The sequence below is a fragment of the Triturus cristatus genome, chromosome 2_1 (assembly GCF_964204655.1).
Source record: "Triturus cristatus chromosome 2_1, aTriCri1.1, whole genome shotgun sequence".
In the NCBI taxonomy this organism is placed as follows: Eukaryota; Metazoa; Chordata; class Amphibia; order Caudata; family Salamandridae; genus Triturus; species Triturus cristatus.
Genome location: NC_140581.1, coordinates 1,013,122,648 through 1,013,149,608, shown reverse-complemented (window position 1 = coordinate 1,013,149,608; position 26,961 = coordinate 1,013,122,648). Strand labels below are relative to the sequence as shown.

Here is a 26,961-nt window from a genome sequence, read left to right as displayed (position 1 = left end):
CCATCAAAAGATGCCACCTAGACCGTAATCAACCTACATGCGAAGTACATGTAATTGATAATCTATATCTTTCAAAAACACTGCTTGAATTTCTTGTCCATCTAAATTCCAAGCCACTTGTTCACTATCCCCTTCCTCTCTGTCTTACTTAAAATAGTTCTAGCTCCCTTCTCCTGATGTTCATTTACTTCTGGATACATCTTGCCCATTTGGTTCTACCACTGATCTTTGTCCAGCACACCTGCTGAAGGAAACAAGCCCAATTATCTCTGAATATCTTTGTGCATTCTTCAACAGCTCTTTAGAATCAGGCTTTGTCGTAATTGTCTGGAAAAATGTGGGGGTCCCCCCTTTACTGAAAAAGCCTCACCTCAATCCTTCTATACTGACCAGTTTCAGAACCATCTCCACTCTTACACAAGTCTATAAAAAAAGTGGTGCATTCGCAACTTCAGGCTTTTGAAGACACCAACAATATTGTTGATCCCTGCCAGAAAGGTTTGCAGTCAAGCTTCAGTACCGAAATTGAAGACTTTCAGCATTAGATGACCTACACTGAGGAACTGCAAGTGGTGGTGCCGCAGCCTTGGTATTACTTGACCTTATTGCTGCATTTTGCAGCCCCGACTACCACCTCTTATTTCAGAAACGTCATGAGATTGGCTGAAGAGGCAAAGTCTTAGACTGGGTTCAAGCCTTTCTTTCTAATCACTCTCAAACGTTATTCTGATCACCATTGAAAAGGGTGGTGCATCAAGATGCTATACTCTTACTTTTCAACGTTTGCATGCCACAACTTGCTCATCTGCTACACTATTTCAGGTCCAACTATAGATGATGGTCAACATCTTTGCAATCCATCTCAATTCCTTAAGTCTACAGTTGATTTTACTACCTATCATACTGCAGTGCAACACTGGATATCAGTGAACTTCATAAAAGTGAACTCTTCAAAAACTGAGATGCTTTTAACTAGTATCAGCACTCATTAAATGCCAAATATCAACGAATCCCAAGAATACTGCTGTAAAAACTGTTCTGCATTCAGATACTTCAATTTGACAAATTTTCAATAAATCTTCACATTTTGGTATAGATTTCCTGATTCTTATTTGGAATTTTATTACCATGCCCATTGTTCTAGCTTTTATTCAATTTAGATGCAACAGCATTAACTTAGAAGCCTCTAACTCACCCCTCAGCAGCCTGCTACAGGTCCAAAATGTGGCCACACAACATCTTATTTAATGCAAAAAAAAAGGGAAATATTTCCCTTGCTCTCAATCTTTTATACTAGCTCCCCATCCACAAACATAGCTATTTTAAACCTCTAACCACTGAGTACAGGCATATTCATTCTTCCTCTCCCCATTCATGGCTGCTAAATTCAATGGCACGCTCCCTTAAGTTCAGCTAACCAATTCCTCATTCATACCCCTCGCTCTCACAAGGCATGTTCTGGCGACAAAGCTTTTTCAAAAGCTGCTGCCCTGTTTTAGAGTTCTCCTTCTTGGCGTCTAAGATCTCAAACTTCCCTGGCACTGTTCAGAAAACAGCTGAAACCCGGCTTTACAATTTATAACCCTACTGGTTAGTCCATCTCTATTTCCACACCCATGAAATTAACAACTGCTCATTCTAATAACTGAAGTTAAACAACATTTATCAGGCAAATACACCCATACATGCAATAGTCCCATAGATAAAAACAAACATACAACCACCAATCTGATCATCGCTATACGGATTAATATAATAACCGCACACTCCTTAGGATATGATCAAGAAATCTCATAAATAGGAAGAATCAGGCAAATAATCTGAAAGCTTTACCAGATCATATAAATCATTTATTAAATCAGATGGGACAGACAAGACTCCTCTATGAAGAGAATGTGTAGAGATTTATGCACAAAGGGGAGTGATCACTAAAATGCAAAACAGAGACAGCCTCATCTAGCACTCAGTGGCATTGCTCTGGATAAAACTATTCTACACACTGTATGGAAAATGAAGCAATTACACTGGACAATGAATAATGGGAAAGCAAGGATATGGATGTAATCGAAGTGTGAAGGCCTAAGTGGCCAAATGGTGAATCACATACATTAACCAGAACAAACAAGAACTGGTCACAGGAAAAAAAAAAAAATATCTGGCCCTAGTTTGCACATTTAGTTTAATCCTAGTTAAAGTTTTTATGTGGATTCTGATCAAGCAATTTTTACAGTGATCTGGGTCTCCGCCACCTGAGACAGGATGCCTAGGAGATAGATCCTATCAAACAGCATTAGTGTTACAAAGTGGCCAAAATGGGACAAGTCAAAACTATGCAAAGCAATTAAATATATTTACAGCAAACAGATAATATATGGTTTCAACTGAATGTGTTCAATATACATCCTGTGCTGGATACAGCAGTAATAATAGCCACTCTGTAAATCTTGTGGGTCTAAAGAGGAGAGGTCAGAGATCCACCTGGATGGTCTTTATTACAGTTATCCCTTGAAAGGCTGCTGCTCTCAAAGTATTTTTCAGACTTCAGAGTGTCCAATTTGAAACCGGTGATGAAAAGGAGAAGAAACGGGTGAGGAAAAAGAGAGGAACCTGCAGGGTAAGACGTATAAAAGTCCAAGAAGCCAGCCATATGGGATAGATCTCTTCTAGCATTGGTGCTTGTCCTCTTTATTAAGGTACTCATTGATTAGCCCCAAAAGTATCAACTAAATAAAAACGGAGTGGGCTTTCCAGGGTTGTGAACTGGATGATCCTGCAAGTGAAGATGTCTGCAGTAAACGTATTGAAGTACGGACTAGCAGAGAAATTGACTTGCTTCAACCTTTTTAATGAGGCATACGTTTTAAGAGTGCTTATGGTACTTCAGTAATGGGATTTCAACACATACTAAATTAGAATAGAGTTGCTCTCTGAGATATCTGCATATGCATCACTACTGGGTTACCACTGCAGTCTGCACATAAGGGAAGAGGTTGATTGTTGGAGCTCTATGAATGTCTCAGTAAGAGAAGAACAGGGTGTGGTGCAGGTCAGCAGTGAGGTGCATCAGATCAGTCCTGGAAACGGCTCAATACTGGAATAAAAGAACGAGGCACATATCAGGATAAACAAATAAATAAATCACATTCAGCCAGCGCCACAACACTGGGTAGCACTGGCTAGTGCCACGTCAAATCAAATCACAAGAGCTTCGAGAATGTGGCCTAATGCAGGTCAAAATAGATGTGCATTACGAGACCACTAATTGTGTCAATAACGAAATGTCAATTACAAGGTGTAAGACAAAATGAGGTCTTGTGAAACTGCTTAACAGATTTAAGTTGCTCTAGTCCAACTATGGATAGATTGCAACAGATCAAATTCGAATACTGGCCAATTTAAAAGTACATGATGAAATTCAAACTCGATGTGTGGGTTGAAATGCACTTTATAAATTCTTAAAGTAAATTAGCATATTTATCTATTGCAATACAGCCAGCGGAACAGCCAAAAACCTTCTCGGGAACCATCTGTATGAGGCCTCAGCTGTAGTTCCTTATAGATGGAATGAAGAACACAGGTGCGGACTGATTAAACGGCCCTTTATATTTCTTATCTCTGCTGGGAGGGGAAGAATATGCTTTAAAAAAAAAACTGATTGTAAAAAGGTACAATTTCCAGAGAACAGTGGTAAAAGAATACAACCATTATAAGCATAGACGGTATAACCCAAAATTCAACTGTTCCATCTTCATGCCAGTTCTCCACGCTATTAATCAAAGGCTCTCAAATGGTACTTTTCTCAATGGTACACTACTGAAAATGCGTACTGCAGGGAGCTAACCGCTCCTGCCTTTAGTTTAATCTTCCCATGGAGCCCCGTTGGACCGATGATACACACACACACACACACGAGAAAACAATACATCAACAACAAAATATATATATATATTCCAGCCCAACCTCCTTAGAAAATTGAAACTCTTCATTCCAACAAAATACATTCAGAAATACACAAACCATGGCTATATCGCACCCAGCGAACAGAAATGCTACACAGACCGACCCTTCCCAAAGCTCCTCTAGATTGTCGCAGAGCTACATAACTTATAGCCTAATAGCCGACAGTCTGGTAAAAAGAATCAAGACGTCAGGTGCAATTAATTTTTATTCTGATAAAAAGGCCACTGGCTTCCCCTAGATGATAGAAGTAACTTCCAGATGGTGTGCATCACCCACAAAGACATACACATTGGCCTATCCCAATAATTAATAAAGACAAACTCATGAACGCAGCTGGAAAGCATGGTCACCAGCATAAGTGGCAAGCTTCTCTTGGTAGAAATAGGTTTAATTCAACTGTGTCCAAAGGATCCCTGCATCCGCTCTATCCCAGAGACTGTGGTGCGGACGAGTAATTTGTGCTGCAATTTAACAACTGCGTGCAATACAACGTCAGAGCAGAAACTGAGAACATTTCAGACCTGACACTGGATAGCAGGAGTGTGCACTGCAGCAAGCCTCGAAAATATATATGCTACAAACAGGAACATAAAAAGTAACATTTAAAAGAGGACCGTGATTAATAAAGGGGGCGAAAAGGCAGGCTTGAGACCTGTGTGCAGCTCAAGCTGAGTAAGGGCATATGATAGGGTAAAGCATTAAAAAGGGTTGTTCTACTCCGAGTAGGAGGTTTGCAGTAGGCTGAAATGATGAAGGGGTGGGTAGGGATTCATACCCACAGTGCCGCCAGCTTTTAGGCACTGTACAGCAGCAGTCAGGTACAAATGCTAGCCAAGGACAGGCAGCCGATGGAAAATCGGTCCTAGTAAATGTAGCTGGAAAGACGTCCAGGACACAGTAACAAGTATTGCGACATGGAGGTTGCTGGGTTATTTGTGAAGGACAGTGAGAGCTATGGGCACAGAGTTGCTGAGAGTTGGAAAGAAGTGATAAAATGAGAAGCTACAGATAAGAATACAATATAACATTTTGGGGGTTTCAATTGTGCATCTTATTTCCTACACAAATCTTCCAGCCCATCAATTTGACAGCTACAGAACGCCTAACTATGACACAAACCATAATCTATAACCATGCCTTACCAATCTCTTCAACTATTGCCCCTACCTCATGCCCTCTCAAATAACATGCTGTATCATAGTCCTGTGGCCAAAACAGTGACCCATCTGAGGCAGGGAGTAATGGCATTTCAATGCATCGCCTGGTGATGGGTGTGGAGGTGGGGGGCTGATTTAGCCTCCAACTCACTACTGCAGGCCTTGTGAGACACTTCTACCAGCAACTTTCTGAACCTCTGAAGGCGAGGCTTTGAACTACAAATCCAGAAGATTCCCCTAACATCGTAACCAGCCCCGCATCATGGCTGGACAGGATGACAGCTGCTTCATAATGACAGCTTTTTTTTTTCTTTTAAATTTTGCCTCTAGGAAGGCTTGTTGGCACATCAGACGGATCATCTCTGCCGAGTGCGGCTCGCTGAATCTGCCTGCTAGACAGACAGAGGACGGGCGAGACGCAAACTGAGCCACTGATCTGTTGTGCGGACGTGGAAAGCAGTGCCTTGCTTGGAAGACCACGAAAGTGCAAGCAACCAAGTTGCACCAAAATGTGTTCAATGAGACAATTTCCCCTTTGATGGTTAACTTTACAGTATATAATGCACGTAAAGCAGGTCTTAGAGCAACCAACTAATTGAAACGTTATTACACTGGTGTGAAATGCCTGTTGTCAATATTGGCTCACAATTGAACCAAAACGGTCAAATGCAACTCTTCAGCCTCTGTACCGGCCATGTTTAATTCATTTTTACATATTTCAAAACAGGTATTTGATAGAGTGCAAGCCTAGCTCATGCAAGCAGGATGAGCACGGTGGAGAGCAAAAAACATATTGCATGAAAGGCGGTACTAAGAACAGTGTTGACTGATAATAGCCCTTCCTCCTTTAAGCTGAGGACTACCGATACCAATGAACAAGACATTTGAAAACAAGCATTTGCAATGCAATCGGTCTCGCCTTTGGGACCTTATATGTATTTAGCTATGCAGCACATTAGCCTGGGTGCTGAAACATCTACTGTTCTTTAACATGGATGGAAAGTAAGCACCAAACTGCGTGACACGCCATGTATGGTAACACATGGAGAGAAATATTGCCTTTCCACGGGAAATGGTATAGTCCAAAGCTCTATTTTTAATATAAAACCAGGGCCTTCGGTGGTTATATCACTGAAATTACAAGATCTGAATATAATCCTCCTGAGAAAAGGGAGAGCAAGATGACTTCTTTAGAGAAAATAAACGCTCACCTTACATCAAGCAGGGGACCATAAGTAAGGAATAAACAAGTATTTCTCCATAAATCGGAGATTCAGTTTCTTAACTCAATGACCGGAAATTCGTTTCTCCTGAATATAACCAGAACATCTTGAGAAAATAGCTCACAAACATTAACAAATATGAGCATACTTTAACATAATAGCAGTGTCTGTAAAGTGAAGAGTGATTCTCCAGGTCATCCTGGTCCTAAGAAAAGAGTTGGCACTTGATACAAAACAAAAATGTATTATGAAAGAGCTGAAAGAACCCTCAAGACCACTTATGGTTTCCAAAAACATGTATTCATCTTTTACATATCCTGATGAGTACTGGAATAATTTATAACAAAAGAGACCACCAAGCAGACATAATGCTATGGAGATAGAAATGACTTAAACCCTGAACTTTTAGGATCAGAATCTTATATTTAACATAAGTCACCCAGAAATAGATGGCATAACTTATACACTTGCCAATGCTATTCTCTGGTGTTTCCTTTTAAACTCCATGTGCTGTGTGCCCAAAAGGATCCCCCCAGCTTACGAGACTTTCCACTTTGGGGTGGCATAGAAGCTTGAAGAATGAGTTTTCCTGCTCTTCTTTCTCCAGATAAAATATCTTTAATTACCCATATAGGTGGGAGAAGGCCATGCCCACTAGAATGCACACGAACCAATGGCAGATTTACAACACCACTGATCGTGGTGCTTGCGGGAGATGAAAAAATTGGGCACAGTGCCACTCACAGCCCCAGAATTCACCTGCAGTGGAAGAAGCCAGACTCAGCACTCGCAGTATCTGGAAGGGGTAAGGAAGGCACCCTTACTAGGCAGAGAAAGGGCAACCTCTCTCACACGTATTTCATTTGTTTTGTAGCACTAATTAAAGCAGCGTAGGGTATTAGAGCACTTTACTTTCCACCCGCATTATACAGAAAGAATGAATCACAAGTGTACAAATGAGTGTGCATGAAATGTAAAATTAGAGAAAGGACTACACAGTGTAGGAGTCACAAGACAACCATACTGGTAGGCAGTATATATTAAGAGTGCTTGCTTTTTCCAAACACAGACTCAGGATTTAAAATTTAACACTGTGGTTGGAGTGGCATTTCTAGTAAGAATTTATTTCTAACAAAAGGAACCCTTTTTAGAAAGTTTAGGATAATGAAAGAGTGGGGAAAACACAATGTTCTAACTTATACCTTGTAGTTTGCATGCAACTCTTTGATGACAATAAATAGCATTGCTCTACATTAGGAATGTAGCTAATGAAGTGCAAATAACAAACGGATGTGTGTGACTAGGGCAGTTACTCACTGAGCTAGCTACGTGCGATTTGCATGGTACACTTTCTTTCCAGCAGGAATGATAAGCCTTTGCGCTACTTTATGATGAGTCAAAACTATCACTATACAAAACACTCACTCTGCAGCAAAAACCCTAATCACCAGAATTATTTTCCCACTTTGATTGTTGTCTGGAAATTGCCTGACCCACAAGACACAAGGAACTCAAGCAGTCCAATTTAAAAACATAAAATATTTCAAAACATATTGCCCAGGAGCTCAGCGCACCGGTGACACAGCCCTAAAACCAGTCTTGGCTGGTGTGCAATGCAAAGGAAAAGCGATAACTAAGGTGCTTGGAACATTGCATTCCAGATGCTCAGTATATATTAATAATTTTTTCCCACACAGGAAGACATTTTTGCTAAGTTGGTAAACTCCTGCATCATTTTATCAAGTGATAAAAAGTTCAGAGAGACCAATGCACTCCCTCAAAATATAAAACAATGAAACACAATGAAACACAAAACCCGGCCAGATTCAAATCTGTCTGGTCATACCCAATGCCCACCAGTTCAGCTGAACATCAGCCCCACTACCCAAACTTAACACATCCCCAGACCAGGTGGATTCTAATGCATCGGCCAAACCGTCAGGAGCATGCATGTGGCCTCATAGTCCACCCTGACAGCTCCGCAGTTCTCAGCGTTACCCCTCGGCAGTCGGTGCAGCCAGACATGAATCTATCCCTGGCTCCGCTGTGCCGAAGGGCCTCAGTGACCCTCTCACCACGTCTATCTGCAGAGACCCTGCCGAGTCCTGCCAGTGGCTAAGCCTCTCAGCCCAGTGCGTGATGCCGCTCTACACCTCAGCATTGCTCCAGCTTAAAGCTATCCAGCCCCAGACTAACAAGCGCAGGTTCTTAGCATCTGGATACACTCACAGGGTGGGCAGGGTGGGGCGGTGACGTGCTTTAAAAGTCCTGCTAGAGGAGGACACTAGTAGAGTCTGTACAGAAGCCAAGGTCTACATTACCACTCAGTGCCTGACACAGTAACCCAACGCCCACCTCACACCCCCTGGGAGTCCAGTTACCGATCAATGGCCCCATGCCTCTCACTACCATCACCCTTCACTCAATGACCCCAATCCACCACCTGCGACAGGAAACCCCTAGACACCACCTTGTGACAGACACCGCATGCACTGGTGACAGGTGACCCCATGACACCTCATGTGCGCCTACAATCACCAGGTGACCCCACGCCTAGTTAATAACGTGATGCCCAGTACCCCACACACCCCTCTGTGCCCAGGACAGAGACCCCATACACTGGTGACAGGTGACCCCCCCCCCCCCCCCCCGACACCCTCACACAGTGCCCCCAGGCCTCGTTGGTGAAATGTACCCCTCTCACAGCCCCACTGTGTCTCCTCACCCTGATAGACCGGTGACCTGGCATCCTACGTACCCATCACTGTAAGCCCTCATCCCACTCTGTGCCTGTCACCGTGACCCCTCAGTCACTCGGTGAATCCTGCCTGCCTCCGTCACCCCTCCTGCTCTCACCACCCTCTCCACACCAGGGACTTCCCTCGCACCCACCTCTGGCCTTCGCCGCCAACTTCAGCTTGTCCAGACTACGCGCAGTAGGAGCAGGAGCCATTCCCACGATCGCGTGACCCTAAGGTGCGGACAGGGAAGACGGACTGCTGTCTGCCAGCCTTTGTCCATCCCGACGGGGACAGCCATCATGGAATCAGGCAGCAAGGGCATAGACATGTCTGTTGTAATATTAGCGAGGGAGGCTTGATGAAATAGGGTACATACTGTTGTACATGCTGCCCTGCGGTGGCTCCCAAACCTGCTGGCTGTCCTAGCTATCAAGGCGCACTCTCCCGCTCCCTCAGTTTTATGTTGCGCAAACTCGACCTCAAGCGGGCACTGCAGCGCTTCACGAACGGGAGCGGGAGGGGGGCAGTGCTTTACATGAGCAGTAAAAGGCACGAATGGGAGAGCGCGGGAGGGGGGGCGGCGCTTTACATGAGCAGTAGAAGGCACGAACAGGAGAGCGCAGGAGGGGCGGCGCTTTACATGAGCAGCAGAAGGCACGTACGGGAGAGCACAGGGGGGGGGGGGGGGGGTGAGATGGGAATACTGTGTGTCTGTGCCTGGGAGGCACTCCATCAACATCACGTCATCACGTGCTTCAAATAAGAAAAAGCCAACAACCAAAGGTTTGAAAGGCACACTGGAGAACAAATGAAAACAACTATTTAAAAAGAGGTGGTCTTCCACTCACTAAAGTATATACTGCATGTCTCAACGAGACCGCGCAAGCACTGCCTAGGCGAGACCTTAAAAAGGTCTTTGTCAATAATGGAACTGGTGCTCATGTAAAGCGCTCCGGTACCTTCGAGTCTAGTTCGGGCTAGAAGAAATGGAAAAAAAAAAATGAATGCCAGGTACACGTTTCACAGTGCATAGTATATGAATTTAATCAATCAGTTCTCCCTACAGCGGGTGCCTATAGATCACATTCCAGCGTCAAGATATTTTGTGTGTTACTCCTTTGAATCTCACCCACCTGAGGCAGGCCACTACTCACCACTTAATTCCGCTTCAAGTGTTGATCCCCCAGCTTCTAGTCACGCTGCTGTCAAACGCCCTGTATTCCAGATACCAGTTTCTAGCCTAATCTCCTTAAGGTCAGGTTTCTTAGCATTTTTTAACAAGGTCATACAAGCGTGAAATGGGAAAGTAATTCCTTGATCATGTGAAATAAGCTTTTTTCTTTATTAGGTTTCTTTCACTGCCATGTACTGGTTTCATGCTAAGCGGAAGATTTTTAACACTTACTGAAGCTGTAGATAGCACAGATACAGTCTTTCCAGGACCGCCGTTCTTCCCATTGGATACATTTATATTCAGCTGGTGTTCAGCAGTTCATTTTCTATACGGTTGCCTCAACACTGGTCTTTGGTAGCTTGTTTTACAATTTTGTGTGGTGGCTTCAGAACCTACTCCCAAGGATTCCATCTGGTGTTAGGCTACATTTTTCAGAGTTTGAGGTTGGCTTTAGGCATTACTTCCAAAAAGCCAATCAAGAAATTCTCTAACATGAAGTAGAGTTTAGAAACAGAAAACAAGCATTTGCAATGCAATGGGTCTCAAATTTACAAAAGTTTATGCTATTGGCATTGTAAATGACAACGCCTTTAATGTATGTGTTTTTAAAACAAATAAAAGACATTGTCATTTACAATGCCAATAGCTCAAACTCTCGCAAATACGAGACCTATTCGGTGCTATAAAAGGGATTTTAAAAAAACACATTAGGCCAGAGCTTGTTCTGCCTGCAATAGCAGGTAGGACAAAGCGATTTGATAAAATAGTGCTCGGAGGCTGTAATTGAAGCTCACATAGCAACAAAACACATAACAGGGGGTGTAACAATGGGAGGTTACAAAATGAGACTACGCCGTACTAAGGAGGGACTACTAAGCCTATTGACCAATGAACAGCCATGGTTTACAGTGCACAATGACAAGCCAATGAAAAATATGGGCGGAGAGTGGGCAGAGCTTCAAGTCCCTACCTCAATACAGCATGCCTCGCAGAGTGGCGCATGCCCTGCCCAAGCTCGACCTATAAAGGCATTAAACTTGCCAGAAGGGGAAACAGACGATTCCTGCTTTCAAGGTACCCAATATGGCAGGTTGGGGTGAACTCAAGGGGTTCTTTCCCAGACTTTCCTGTGAATCAACCTTTTTCATTATTTTACAGGTCCCATAGGTCTGCTCTGCATGAGACGATTTCAAACGTCTCGCTGCTCCATTAATACTTTGGCTGATGTGCACGGACCAGCATAGGGACAGTTTGACACAAAGTTAAGGAACGCCTTTCTTAGGTAGTCTTGACAATGCTAAATGCGGTCCTCTTTTTTGCTATTTCAGCACAGCTAACTAGTTGCCTAAAAAATAAAAACAAATGATCGAGCCTTCAACTGAGCAAATTAAGTTAAAATTAAGACTGAGCTGCAAACATTTACTTTAGGCCATAGCATTTTAATTATGATTGCGCTTCGAAGAACTACAATCAGACAGGTGCTGTAGAAGATCTTCAGAAAAACAAATTATCAACTTGAGCTGAAAGTTTTAAAAACAAAATGGGCAAATTCAGCCCTGCCAGAGGTAAATGCAGACAACTAAAGATACTACAGGCTAATTAAAGTGTTATGTGTCATGGTTAACCCCACTACCTTAAGTCCTTCTTTGCCATTTAAGACAGCGGACATGTAAATCTTTACAGAACATTTCAGTCTTACAGTTGACTTGAAGACTTTGGAACGGTCTACACAGATGTGGCAGGCGTTGCTAAAGATTTCTGGCCTGGTTTTTGTTTTGTGGGTACCAGAAGAATCTATTTCTTGCTCTTTCCAGATTACATTGTCGTACGGCTGGCCAGTACTCTACAAATTCACTTAGTAAAATTTTGAAAAGGTTCTTGCAATGTAGTTCTGAAGAAAAAAAACAATCTGAATCCAGAGACCCAATAAATGATATCTGGGAAGCATCTAAGGTAGTCTCATGGGCATGACTACTCCAGCAGATTAATGTGGAATCAGCTCTACACCAGAGACCAGTCCCCAGATTTCCATCTACACCAGATGACCTCCCCAGTTTAGCAGGGACAGATCATCATCACCGTAAACTCTGGGTCGAAAATAGAGATAGGCCTGCCACTGGACCAACTGTGTTTGAGCAGCCAAAACTACAAGTCTCAAGCCAGTTCCCCAGAGACCCAAATGGCATCAGTCAGACTGCCTTGATGCTGTGCACATTTAGCTTTAATTTCCATTGCAGAGACTGTGTGTACCACCTGGCATAGCTGGCATGGAGGATGCGTAAAGCCAAGAGGTCAAGTAGCCTCAGAGCTGCCTCACCAGGATTCAGGACCAAGCCTGAAACATCAGGAAAATAGCCGTTGCGGTGGAGGGAAGGCCTTAAACTCTACTGTGTCCAGGATTGCCCCAAATGAATGGAAGCCTGTGCGATAGAGTCAGGTGGGACTTTGGCTGAGTGACAGTGAACCCCAATGATGTCAAGAGTTCCACTCTTGTCTGGAGATTGTCCACAATGGAGTATGGGGAGGTTGCCTCAGCCACTCATTGAGATATGGGAATACTGGTATCCCTGACCGCCACCGATGGCCAGCAACTATCGCTATCACCCTGTTTGTGTACACCCAATTGACACAAAGGCAGAAGGAGAGCACAGCAAACTGAAAATACGAGTCCTGGCCTTCATTTACCTGCAGATAATGTCTGCGAGACTGCAGGAAGGGGACATGAAAATACAAGTCCTGTAGGTCCAAGTATATCATCCAGGCACCCAGGTCCAGAGCAGATAGGCTCTAGAGCAGACAGGCTCTAGAGCAGCATGAACATGCTCAATTTGCCTCCACCCCCACCCCAAACATCCTTCTTCCGAACGAGTACATAGCGATAAGAACTTCCTCCTCTTTCGAAATCCGGGACCCTCTCAATAGCAAGCACCCTTGGAGAGTAGCAATGGCACATCCTGGAAAAAGAGCTGAAGGACTGATGCAAAAGCTGGCCCAGACGCTACTGGTCAGATTCTCATCCATGGCTTTGAAAGGACTAGGGTGTCTGCTTCTTCACTGGTTTGGGAGGCTGACTCAGTATATCTCTAAACCTTCAGAATTGGTGTGGAAACTAGGATCAACAGCCCGAAGGAGTACATTGCAGCTCTGCAGTCCTTGAACTGTAATGCAGAGTCCATCTTCACACCGAATAGGCGGAATCCACCGAAAGGCATATTCATGAAGGGGGCCTGTACATTGGGTGAAAATCCAGTAGAATGCATTCATTTGTGTCTGTGAAAGACAACACTGGGTCCAACTGTCCTTTCAAGGAAATCTGCAGTGTCCAACACCTGCATAGAGAACCTATTTGGGAGCATTCTGTCCAACATGTATGATCTGGGACAAAGAGGCCCAAAGGTCTTCCAGGACTGCCAGAAAGATCTCTCTGGCCATGTCTCAAAGGGCAAGTGTCTAATGGCCCAGGCAAACAAACAGCATATACGGATCAGAGTTAGGATTACTTTACTGGTTAAGGTTGTAAAATAAGGCTCTCTGGGGCGGGGTGCTTTGCACGGCCTCCATGTCACCATGTGCCACTCTGTTACATCAGACCATCTGCCTATTCACAGGCAGGCAATAAAAAAAAGATGGTCATCAAAGTATCAGTGAGGGTATTGTCTCCGAAGTTCCTGGCCCAGCTGCAAAACCTGTTAGAGCATTTATTTGGTCTCAGAGGTTAGCTGCAATTCCAGTGCCTCGGCACCTCTCTGATCAGAAAATGAGACACTCTTCTCCTTTGGCGGCCCAGTTCCAAGTCAAGCTCTGTTCACTGCGATTTTGTAAATCAATATAGAAGGCATAATCAGTGTAGTGAGGAGGAAGCACGCTATCATCATCATCATCATCATCTTGGGGCGCCCCCTGTTCTGACCAAAGAGATAATGGTGCTTCTGCTGGTAGGTCTGATGTGGCAGGGGACTGAGTTAGAGTCAGGTTGCAAGATGACGGATTGCACTTTTATTTCAGAGTGTGACATCAGTAGGGTTTGAGCTGAAGTAGTCTCAGTATCCAACACTGGCATCAGCATCGGGTCCTTCTTTAGCATCATTGGCACCGATGACTGAGTAACAGAGACTGGAGTGTCTCTTGGACCAGAGCAGATGTTTCTACCAGGATCAGTACAAGCCCGGTAACTGGTCCCAAAGGGACAGACAGAGCCTGGTATGGATCCGTTGGTGGTAAACATTTTGGAGAGCCCTGCTGTTTCGTGAGACCTGATGCAGAGCCAGAAGGAGCTGGAAATGCAGCAAATATTTGCAGCACGGCCTCCAGAATAAAGTCTGTAACATGGAGCACAAGCTAGACCTACGTGAGGGCTGTGAATTCTTGCATTCAGCAACATGCAACCAGTCTCAGATTGCCTTCTAGTGCATAAAGGTGCACTTTTTGCACAACTTTGAGTAGAGTCCCGAGCCCAGACACCAGAGAAATTGTAGGGTCAGTGACTGAATTCTGCTTCCTACAGTTGCAGCATGGTTTCAAGCCTGTAGTTTTGGGTGGTGACATTGTTTCCAAGACACTGGTGAAATCATTTACAAGACGTTGGAAAACCAAAGCAGTAGGGAGCAGAGCTTCAGATCCAAATGGGATAGTGCTGAAAGAAATGAACTTACCTTGGCAGGGTTGGTGCTTATATGTGGCTCCGCTAAGTCACTTCCAGGGAGATACAGAGCCAATGCAGAGCTGTGCAACACTACCTAGAGATGAGCTGGAGGATTGCTGTTTTCCTTTCCGGTTGCAGTATGGCACCTTGGTGTTATATAGTGAGGAACCTGTGTTAGAAGTATCCATCAGAAATGGGGTTCTTCAACTGTTAGGTCACTAGTAGTGGAAGAGAATACTATTTATTTTAAGACAACCTGTGAGCACTCATTTAATCTATTGAAGAACTATTTTATGGGGGATGTGATAGAAACGCATGGCTTTCTTGTCCTACTTCTCCTCTGGCTGCTATTGCAGTATACAAAAGAAAGACACATGCTACGAAACCAGTTAAATGAGTAAACGGTGCAACCAGGAGTGCAGTAGACCCTTGGCTGATTAGCCCCAACTAGTGTGAAACCAGTGCTGGCTTGCTTTTGTTCCGGTTCAGGGAGGTCCTGGGCTGGCAGTTTGGGCTGGACTGTTCCTATTGGAGCAGGGACAAGAATGATTTGATTATGGCTGGTTCCAAACTGAGGTGGCATGGTCTGCAGAATAACGAAGGACTGGGATGAGGCAGAGTAATTGCCAGTAGCTATCCATCATTTTTTTGGTAACTTTTGTGCAACTAAACTCTGACATTTCCTCCTGAGCTCATCACCAACGTGGCACTTATCCTTTGGTTACTCATTGAAAACTTGGATACTAGTTTCATCCATCTGGCTCATTTATTTAAGAAGCTTGATAACGGTCAACTAAGATAACAACCTACAGCTGTTACCAGCTTCCTATAATCTTGTAGTACATAACGAATCATTTAACTTATTTGAAGCCCTTCAATTGTAAATGGCCAATGACTAGTTGTGCTGTGGAGGAGATAATACATCACTGGGTAGAAGCTGCAGACTGTTTTCTTACAGTAATCAATCCATTCATCCTCCCTAAATGGTGGCTGCCCATAGTAAATGTAAAGCTCTCTTAAGAGCAGTTACAATAAAAAAAAGAAAAACTCTAGTGCAGCAAGATTTGAGGTATATGTCACATCCTGTGCTCATTTGTAGGAGAGGTCACTTTTATAGTAGTCTTAAAAAGGAACCGACCTTCTTGACATAGGAAGCCAGTAGCTGGTTTAAATGGGCTAAACGTCATAAGAAGCAAGCAACAGTACGCTGCCTTCTGAGCATGTTTGACCATAAAACTATGTGCTACTAGCTATACCAGGGTGGTAAGCACCAACTTGTTAAACACAACTGATGGGCATAAGCATAGGTTACAATGCTCCACTGGAAAATCAGTCTGTCACTTCTCCCATATCCTGTCTTCCACATTTACGATGTCCATAACCTCAGCAGGGAAAATCTTCAGGATCTACGACAGAATGTGGATCTACTAATCCATGTCTTCAGCATAGTGATGTGTCTGAATCAGACATAGGCTGTGCATATTTTCCAGGTACTGATTTGACTAAGGAATTAGAAGCAACTTAAATAGCAAGCACAGTTTCAGAAGTCTTTTTTGCAGTTCAGATTTTTGTGCTCTTTTAAAAAAAAAAATACCTACCACCATGTGTTTGTCATAGGATCTACAGCTTGGCCCCAAAGAGTTTTGAGCTTGAAGGTGCAGCTTAATAAACCCATTTTAGGTCTGGCATAGAGACAATCTCACCCACAATCCTGCACAACAACAAAAAATTCTTTCAAAAACATAACATGGAGTAGTATATGGGGCCTTTTCAGCCCTCTTCATCCACTGCTCTGTTCAACTGTCCTTTGCATTTGGCTTTCAACCACTTATGCATACAGCAGAGGTCAACCAATTAGCCCACTCCAGAGATTCTTTTTCTTGCACTGCCAGTGATGGCATTTTGCCTGATGATGGGTGCACATCTACCTAAATCTAAATGCACTTCAGTGCCAGGTCTTGTGCACCGATTCTTTACTCTGTCAATGTTTTTCTCTCTCCTTCTTTATCATTTTTTTTTTTGCAATTCTTCTGCGTTTGTAATACGTTGTCACTTAACAGTAATTCTAAGCCAACAGTACCCTTTTCTGTCTGCCAATAAGAATCATATATTCCTGTGAGGTACACGAAAAACGGGTTTTAATACCTGTTCAAATTACACTTACTGCTAGAAATCACATATACTACTCCCTTAAAATTATATGCAGAGGTTCATTCATTCTCATTATTTTTGTAGTGGCATATGCTTGCAATTGAAAACGTAACCATACCAACAGCTTGGCAAGGCCAGACCTATTGGATCTGCCAATGCTTTTAGTAAATTGACCAGGTATTTTGATCTAGGTCCTTTGAAACCATAGGCTTGATGCCCAAGTAGCAGGCTTTTTTATAGGTTGTACTGCCAAAGGCAGAAAAGTAGAAGTATTTCAACATCCCTGGGTCAGTCCAGCATTTTCTTTGCAGTGTTTAGCCCAGATCGAAGCTTAATTTGTACCAGTGGTGGTGGGGCTGGAGGGGGGCACCAGCACTCACTAAGTAGCCTTTGTATTTAGCAACTCTGGCAATCGGCAATACTGGTCGTGGTCTCCTAGGAAAAAGATGGGTCCCTGACCGGTTTAGTTTTTTTTGACAAATGTAGCACCAGCACAGACAGAATGTCTGCTTGGAATGTGGAAGTTATGTTAAGTTTAAATAATTTTAGGAACCTACCATGTGATATCAATAACCTTTAACTCAAGGGCTGGTTCCTCATGAAATTCTATTGTTCCCGTGATAACTCTGCGTAGTCAACAAACGACGTTTTGACATTTGCGCAGAAGCCTAGATCCTGCAATATCTATTCCGAAAGCAGCTTGTTACTGGTGCCTGGTCCTACACCATGCCTTAACAAGGACTGGCAAAGCTGTAGGTCTGGACTTTTTGCCACAGCTATTAAACACCGGCAAAAAAATGAAGAAAAAAGCGCGAGGACGTGTGCCAGCATGCGTCATAACACATGCGTATGTCTGTGTCATGACGCTAGGTCAGCCCTGTTGGATAACATAGTGTACCATCAGTCAAGTTATATAACAATTAAGACTATGTCGTAGAGGTAAATAATTAGCAGGGACAGCGTCAGATGCAATTTTGATAACTTGTCTTAGGAATCCAAGTGGAGATAATGTGAAACTTATTTTACGGATTGATAAAACCTTCTAATCGTCAGAATTCTAGAAGTCAAAGCAATGTTGCTCTTGCATAATAAATAGGCATATTACTTCCCTGAAACTACTCAGAGAGGGGAATGATCCTTATTTAATACATCAGAACTTAAACAGTAAATTCAGTATGGGCACCTTTCACATAGAAATGATACTTCTCCTTCCTGTTACAGCTCATTCTTGACATCACAAACACAGATTAGTATTAAAAAAGGGAATTCGTTTCAGCTGTAATTCGCTTTTGAACCCTCAAGTAAGGCAAGATGGAAGCCACCTTGCACGTTCCATTCTTTCAGCAGACAAAGAACGCAAACCATCTCATATTTCCAGTGGCCCGACATTCCAAGCAGTTTAAAGTTATTTTTGAAACGATACGACTGAAAAGTAATCCAACTACACTTCTAGTTGGCAGCTTCTTTTAACACCATAAATTACTCCAAAAGTATTCCCTCTACCTGAAAGTCTAATTAAAAACCCAGCACTGCTAAATAAGTTCGACGGTCTGTAAAGAACACCTTTCATACAAATGGCGTTACATAGTAATGGGTTTAAATGACCCGACAGGTTTAAGAAGATGGGAGAGTTTTCCCCTCAACCAAAAGTGTTGTAGACCGACGAGCCTGTGCATTGTGTTTCAGCTGTACAAGCTGTGAAAGGAGTTCGAACCATACATACTATACCGCTTGCTTGTGAGGCTCAGAGACGAACAGTACAAAGTAAGTATTCCTCCCTCAAGATGGAAAATATTTTATTCTTGCAGTAGTAACTGGTCTCGATGTTCTTAGCTCTTGAAACATTACAGTAGCACTTCACAGGTAAATGTAGCACAGCAATGGTGCAGCAGTATGCAGTTAAGTATGCAATATTTGGGATCTTTTCAAGCAAGTCGACTTATGCCTGTGTTATAAAACACCGAGGTGCACGGCGCGCAGGCTGTGGGGACCCGCCCCTACATAAGGACAGCCAAGATAACTGGCCAAGCCTAGGAGCTCTGCTTCATCGTTCGATGTGGATTACAGTCCATGGGACTTCAAAACTAAATGCAAATGTATCAGACGTCAGTTGTATATTTAATTACAAATAAATTATCTTCAGAGCAAGATCCCGACTCATTCCCAGGCTGAAAGCGACATTAGGTTGTTCACTGTTAATCTTCTAAATGTCAATTCATTTATTAAGCGCACATCACAAAATAAACGAATGCAGGTACCTGCAGTTTATAGAAAGACATCAATAAATAAACCAGTGGCTTATCCCGGTGTAAGATATTGGCTTATTAGTTAAATAGGGTTGCTTACCCACCTTAAGTAATAAACGCAATCCTGGTCAGGGTTAATCACTTAAGTCACTAAATTAAAATGAGCTCAAACCCCTGGTAGCTATGGCACAGAGCAGACAGGCTTACCTTAGGGCAATATGTTAAGTATGTATAAAGCACCCAAACAGCAATAAAGTTCAAACACCACAAGAAACATTACAAAACAATTTAGAAAAAGAGTATATTTTTATATATAGCATGGCTCCAAAAACAACAAAAATCCAATACAGCAACTAGAGATATGAATGTTTAAAGTTTTAAATAAAAATAGCGCCACAAAGCATTAAGCTACAACAGCAGATAATTGGCTGCAGTAGACTGGGACGCAAGCACAATTTAAGGCCGACAGTAATGGAGCACAGGTCGGATATAGCAACCAGGATCGAAACCTGGTTGGGATTTGTACCTTGGGACTTCGTCTCAAAAATGGAATGCCAAAATCTTTAGTGTAGCAAGGCAGCATGCTGTAGCCGAGAAGGGCTCCATGAGGTGAGATAGCCGTTGGACGAGATCCTGGTGAATCCGTTGGTTTTTAGTGGGAAAGGTTCAAGCGGAGGAAATTAGAATTTCGCACCCAGGAAAAGTTCCTCACTGGCCCAATACTTTCAGCCTTTGCCCAGTCATGATTTTTAGGTCTCGCCTGACCCAGCGCATGTGCTGGTCTGGCAAGACTTTTTGTGAGGGCTCAAAAAAGTGCTACCACTGTAGCCTAGAGCTACAGTGCATGTGCGCGGGCGCCTCATTTTCACGGCCGCACGGCCGCTTTGATGTTCTCCGTGAGCCCGTTTTTTTTTTCCTGCTTATTACTTCTATGTCGTAATGGTGGCACCCGTGCGCCGCCATTACTACGGAGCAGTAATAAACAAACAAGCATTGGCATAGCCAATAGGTCTCGCTTTTGGGACCTTATAAGTATTTAGTTATGCAACTGTTGCATGGCTAAACACTTGTAAGGTCCCAAAAGCGAGACCTATTGGCTATGCCAATGCTTGTTAGACAATTTTTTTGGAGCTTGGATACCTCCAACAGGGCAAGTTTGCCTACTGTAGCCGAAGAGGGCTCTACGAGGCCAGATACTATGTCTGAGAGGTGCAGCAGACGAGGAATTGCCGACACTAAAAATCTCTGAGTGGGGGAAACCTTCAGTCCAGTGCCAAAGCATTTTCATAGGATTGGCTTGGCAGGTTTGTTGTTGTTCTTGGGGGTCAGGACTCCCGCAGAATCCAACAGCAGGTTCCAGGCCAGGTCCAGTTGGAATTGGTCAGGCAGCAAACTTCAGGAAAGGCCTCTTGTTGTGTCCCTGTAGTCTGAATAGAAGGTCAGTCTTATGTCCCTTGGAGTCCACTTTTTAGTCTGAGTACAAGAGACAGCAGGTCCAGTCTTTCAGGGCTCTTCTAGGGTCAGAGACAGCAGGGTCAGTTCACTTCTGATCTTTCTCAGGTTCATTAGTGTACTGAGGAGTGTACTAGGTATGCCAGATCTATGCCTGGCACCCGCTTGTGGGTGGGGCTGAACCCTGCCTTCCCCTTAATCAATGAGGTAAAAGATCCCAGGGATAACCCTATCCACTTTTGCATTTCATGTGTGCCCTACTACAAACAAATCCACTGTTCCCTTCTCTGCCAAAATCCACAATGGTCAAACCCTTCTCCCCTTGTGCGAAGCCTGTGTTCATACCCCAGAGGTGTGGCCAGGGAAATGAGCAAACTCTCCTCTTAGGTCACATCAAAGCACTTCTGGGGGTAGCTCCCTCCTCACTGGGAATGGGGCTTGCCTGATTGGGGGAACTAAAGGCCTGCCCAGGTATCATCTGACATCTCCCTGTGACAGAGGAGGGCCCTTTCAAGTAAATCAGGTTCCAGAGTATTGTCCAAATGGACATCGTGCTAGAGGAACACAAACACATCCCTAAACCCTGGCCTCTTCTTAGGGAGCAGTTTTCACACCATATTCAGGGCTTGTGCAACCAGAAGGCAGCAGCTCAAGGCTAATGCAAAGATGCTTTAGGCAGGGAAAAGTAACTTTCTGAAAGTACTTTTTCCTTAATATTTATAGAAAATCCGACTTCGACATAGAATTGGGCTTTTAATAATTAACAAAGAGTTCTTGAATAGGTTTCTGGCAGTTTCCTAGCCAAAGAAATAACTAGTAAATGTAATAGTGCATCCCATTGCTTTTCTATTTAACAGACAGCCTCTCTACATAAAAAATATTTTTGGGTTCTATTCACTGTAAGGGTGTGTTCAACAACTGTCTACATGTCTTGCTTTTAAATACTACACATCCTGCTTCACAGGCTTTCAGGCCTACCTAAGGGTTACTTATTAATATTTTAAAGGAAGATTTATACCTGTGAAATTAGTTTTTCATAGATGAAATTGCAGCTTTTAAACTACTTCAGTCAGGCTACAATGATAGGCCAGTAGCTATGTTTACACTGCCACTGTAGTGTATGGCACAATAGGTGTGGTAGTCCACTACAGTGGCATTCACTGAATACACCTGGCACCATATACTAGCGACTTATAGGCACATTAAATACACAAACTAGGAGCATACCAATTCAAACCTTTTAAAAATGTGGAGAGGGCACAAAACGTTATTACTGGTTAGCAGTAAACACTAGTTGGATGAGCCAAGACGTGACTGAAAGAATTAAGCCAAAGGCTAAAATAGGCTTGCCGAAGAAAGCCAATCGTTGAAAGGGTCAAGCCTTAATTACAGATGTTGCTAATGGGAGGTCCATTTGACAACTGCACTGCCATGATCAGGCATAAACAAAGAAAGCTAATCAATCTGCAGAGCAACTTAACATTTATAAAAAGCATCTAAACAATTCCTAACATAGACCCAATTTCTGTATGCTAAAATCCAATCTCCTTTCCAAAAATATCAAAGTGCAACATAAAATGTAGTTCTCAAGCGCACAGGGGAACAACTGCTGCATCATTACATTCAAGATGATCAATAGAACCATGTTTTCAACCATTTAAAAAAAATCTCAAAAGATGGAGCCTGACCAATAGTGACAGGCACAGAATGGTGTAGTTTATGACTCAGAGTAGAATCGTTGCTGACAAAGTTGGATAGAAGTATCAAAACCATTGGGTGATAACAGAGTAAACGTCTATATAGCTGGTACCTTGCAATTTATTTTTCTTCCAATTTAAAAAGAAATTTAGCCCTTCACTGGTAAACTAGTAAGGGATTTGAAAAAAGGAGGCACACATTTTATAAGGTCTCCAAAATTTAAAATAAAATTTGAATCGCTTAATTCACCACATGCAAGACAGAGTAACCACAATAGGAAAACACAAAATATTTTTTGATTTATTCATCAAACTTTAATTATACCAGCTCTAATTATCTGGGACCCAAGTATACTTAATCGATCAGCATTTAGAACAGGGGTGTGCAACATGGATGTTCAAAGGTTGGTGCCATCCCTTATTTTTATAATCACCACAAACTACGTTAAAGATTCCAGTTTACAATTATTGTATACATTTTCTTTCATGTGCAGATCCTGAAAATCTGTTATCCTGGTCTACGAGAAGCCACATTGGACACCCACAGTTTAAAACACTGCGGATGCGTTGACCGAGGTAGAGAATGACAAAGTGAAGGATGAATCACATTTCTCAAATTGCTTGCGTTTGAAAATACTTCAATACATAGGTAATAAAAGAGAACACTAAAACATTCGTCCTCTCCTACCATCATATTTCCATTTTCTATTGTCCCTAGTTGACAATGCTTTACAAGATTGTCACAAAAGATCAGCAACATCTTATCCCATACGCTCTCTGTTGGAATACCTGGTGAAGTAACCCTTGATCCAGGGTACCCCCTGCACAGGGTCATTGAATATGGAGGTAATTCGAACTCAGCACATTTTCAGTGTCGGCATAAAGTATGCACCTTTTTAGCCGCAGAGAGGTCACTTGAGAATCTAGCAAAGAGAACCGGGAGTAAACGCTGCTTCAAATCCTTTTTATTTTTGGTGCTTTTCTTCCTTCTTCGGGCTAGATTACTATGCGGTAAGAAATGGCTCCGACCGGCTGTCAAAGCCATTCTTACTGCTTCGTAATCTCCTGTACAGACTAATTTCTGACCGACCCATTTTGATGGAGACGGTCAGAAATTATTCCAAACAGGTGTTCAGAATGGCTTACGACGGTCTCAAGAGAGCCCGTCCGCCATTGGGAAGGCCTTCAGCAATCCCTCGGCAGGCTCTTTCCGGCTGAGGGATTAAGATGCCAGCCTTTCTGTGCCGGCCTTTCCGACACCGAAAGGCATTGGGAATCTGTCATTGGAGTCCCCAGGCAGGGCCCTCATGGGTGCAAGAAGTCGTAGGGTTCACACCATCACATGCAGTAACTCATACTGTTGATACTTGAAACGTGTGCACAGGTCTTCTGTTAACCGCTGAATAGCTGCCTATGGTGCCCCCTGTTGATCCCTGCACCTGGTGGCAGGCACTTTGAGGTGCCTGCCACAGGGTGCAGGGATGAACTGCCCCTCTTTACAATGAGAGCATACCTTCCGTTCGCAATGCATGCTCCCATTGAAAAGTATAGTATTGCGACCGAACAGGGTTCGATGGTCACATCCTACTTCCTGGGCTGGAACAGACGACAGTAGGTCATTCGGTTTCCGGTCCAAACCAATGTCGGACTGACTCCAGTCCCTCCGACATAAATTCGGGCCCAAAGAGTCCTATAAATAGAAAATAAGGACCCAAGCACATCTAAACTCTCTGAAGCTGGTCCAACTCTGCCCAACCTTATCCTTTCTGTAGCACATTATGGCTGGACCTGACGTGGACCTCTTCTCATCCAGTACCAGAATTACACAATTTTTACTTACCCTTGAAAATGTGGAAATTAAACAAAAGAACACACCCCATACATTTCCAAGATCATCCCGATAAAGGTGAAAAACGAGCACTAACGCACCCCAAGTGCTAAAACCTCTATAGATCTCGCCAACCTGAACACCTACCACTCAACGTCCAACCTACCATTTATCTGCAAGACACCAAAGTAAATGCAACATCATATTCAGCAGTAAACATCCTAGTCTAACAAAAGAAAGGTGTCATTTCTAGTCACCAACAAAAAAACTACTTCAAATTTCAAAGGCAATAAAGGTGGCAGGTTGAACCAATCCTAGAGACTCATGGTCCCACATTCTTCTAGAGCACCCTGCCAGCTTTGGGGTGTAACGCAGACTATACTTTGGTCCCCCTTAGTAAATGAAGGACTTTTCCTCCCTACCATCTCAGCAATGGCACCCATTTTAGAGCAGTATATTATTTTTCATCCTGTCAGTATTCTGACTAGTTAAATTGTAATCTTGAAAGACAAACATTGCCAGAATAAAAGTCAACTGCCTCATTTCAATGCATAAACCAATGTCTTCTGACAGGCTCTTATGAGCCCACATACAGTTGTTAATAGACATGACAATAACCAAAAAGACTCAAGGCTCTTAACATCACTTGATCATTTGTGCATCAGACACCCAAAACTGATCTACAAGCAAAGTCGCTGGAAGTCAAACTTGCCTTTCCTTTGCCCACCACATCAACAAAAAATAGCCGTATTTTAGACCTCTGAACCTGCAGGAACATCTAAAGCCCCTCGCCCTCACAACTACTATTCAATCCTTTGCTCGCTCGCAACACCATAAAAATACAATACTGACAAACTGTTATCAAACACTTGTTTTCCAGGACCAATACAACAATAATGGAGACAATGCATAAACAGAAGCTGACTTGCACAAGGGAAAGGGATCATTTAGAGAACCAACCACCACCGATGGAACACACTTCGCTACCAAAAATCAGAAACAAACCACTTCTTTTAGAAAAACCCTAAAACCCACCTTCTTTTTACATGACTTTATATCCCTCCTTGTTTTTGCATTTGCCATCCTAAGTGCGCTGGGTATGCCCAGACGTGGGTCCAGGGCCCGCTGTGCCACTAGGACCAAGCTATACTTGGCTACAGAGTCCCAACTAGGGCAAAACCGGTCCTAGGTTGCTTGCGTTCTAGTTCATGGAGGACTTGGCCTGGTAGTTCAGGCTGGACTGTTTCCATGAGGAGCTGGGTCAAGACTGATCTGCACATAGCTGGGCCTGATCGGAGGGGCCATGGTGGGTAAACAACAGTGGATAGGGATGCTGCCTTGACCAATTGCCAGTGGCTGGGATTAGTTTACGCATTCCATCCATCAACTTGTTGTTTTCGCATTTGCTGCCCTAAGTGCACCAGCTACACCAAGAGGTCGATCCTGGGTACACTGCGTCACTGAGCCCAAACTAGAACTGGCTGAAGAGCCCTAACTAGTGCAAAACCAGTCCTAGGATGCTTGTGTTTAGGGTGTCAAATATGATTCGCATATGGCTGGTTCTACAAGGAGGTGGTATGGTGAGGAAAAAAAAAATGTTTTGGGATGCAGCACGAGTGATTGCCAATGGCTGAGATGAATTCAAACATTCCATCCATCACCTTGTTGCTTTTCTATTTTCTAGCCCTTCAAGCACAGCAAAAGCCTGTAATGTAAACGCAGACTTCTGTAATAAGAATGCTGAATGTGCTGTGCTTCTCAACTGACATTACATTTGGTACAGATGTAACTGCGCTACCAGAGATATACTTGAGCGATTCCACAGTGTACTCTATGGTGCATTGAGTACAACACTCACGTGGCAGAATACCACACAAAGGAATAAAATAAATCACGCTCACATTTAGTTTTTTTCGATTTGTGTGCAAACACAGTAGTATTTATCACACCTGCAAACGCAGGGGGCTAAGAAGCAAGCAAGTTACACTTCCTTTATTAATCGCTGTATAGATGGAATTGGAGTATCTTTAAACATTCAACTGGACGAAAGAAGCAAATAAGACAAAGTCTGAGCTTAAAATCCAAGTAGCAAAGCTGGGGGACATCTTGGTGCACAAAGACCCTATTTGGGCAAGTAAGCACATTTCATACTTCAAACCAATGAGATTCGCAGATAAGCTTCTCTCTTTCTAGATTTCCTATGTGATGTGCATGTATTCTTACCACATAAGGAATCAAGTATTATGATTAATCCAGTGTATAGGGCCCAACTGCACTGTTCTGGAGGACACAATACCTTATTTCAGCAGAGAAACACCAGGGAGTTCTCCTCCTAAATTCCCTTGTGGGGAGTTCTGCCATTCACTTACCAGTGTAAGTGGGCGATATGTATTGGTGATGAGGTTGCATATTTGGAAAGTAGTGCAGTTATTGATAAATAATATTTTCCAATACATGACCTTTACCCAAGGAAAGAGTCTTTCAGACAACAAGGCAAGCATGATCCTCATGTACAAACAGTGACCATAATAAACCAGCTGGAGATTAAATGATTAGAGAACAATTGCAAAATCATCAGAAGACTGAAAATGTTATTGTGTAGGGATGACGATGGTGTTAAACATCAGAGCAACTAAAATAGACGATTTATAGGGATCCATCTCCACTTTTTACATTATATATTGTTTAGA

General features: G+C 43.2%; 1 protein-coding gene across 4 annotated transcripts in view; it reads right to left on the bottom strand.

Moving 5' to 3' along the window:
• ACO1 (aconitase 1) overlaps positions 1 to 26,961 on the bottom strand; it is a 364,042-nt gene that overhangs the window by 279,324 nt on the left and 57,757 nt on the right. The window lies entirely within an intron of this gene.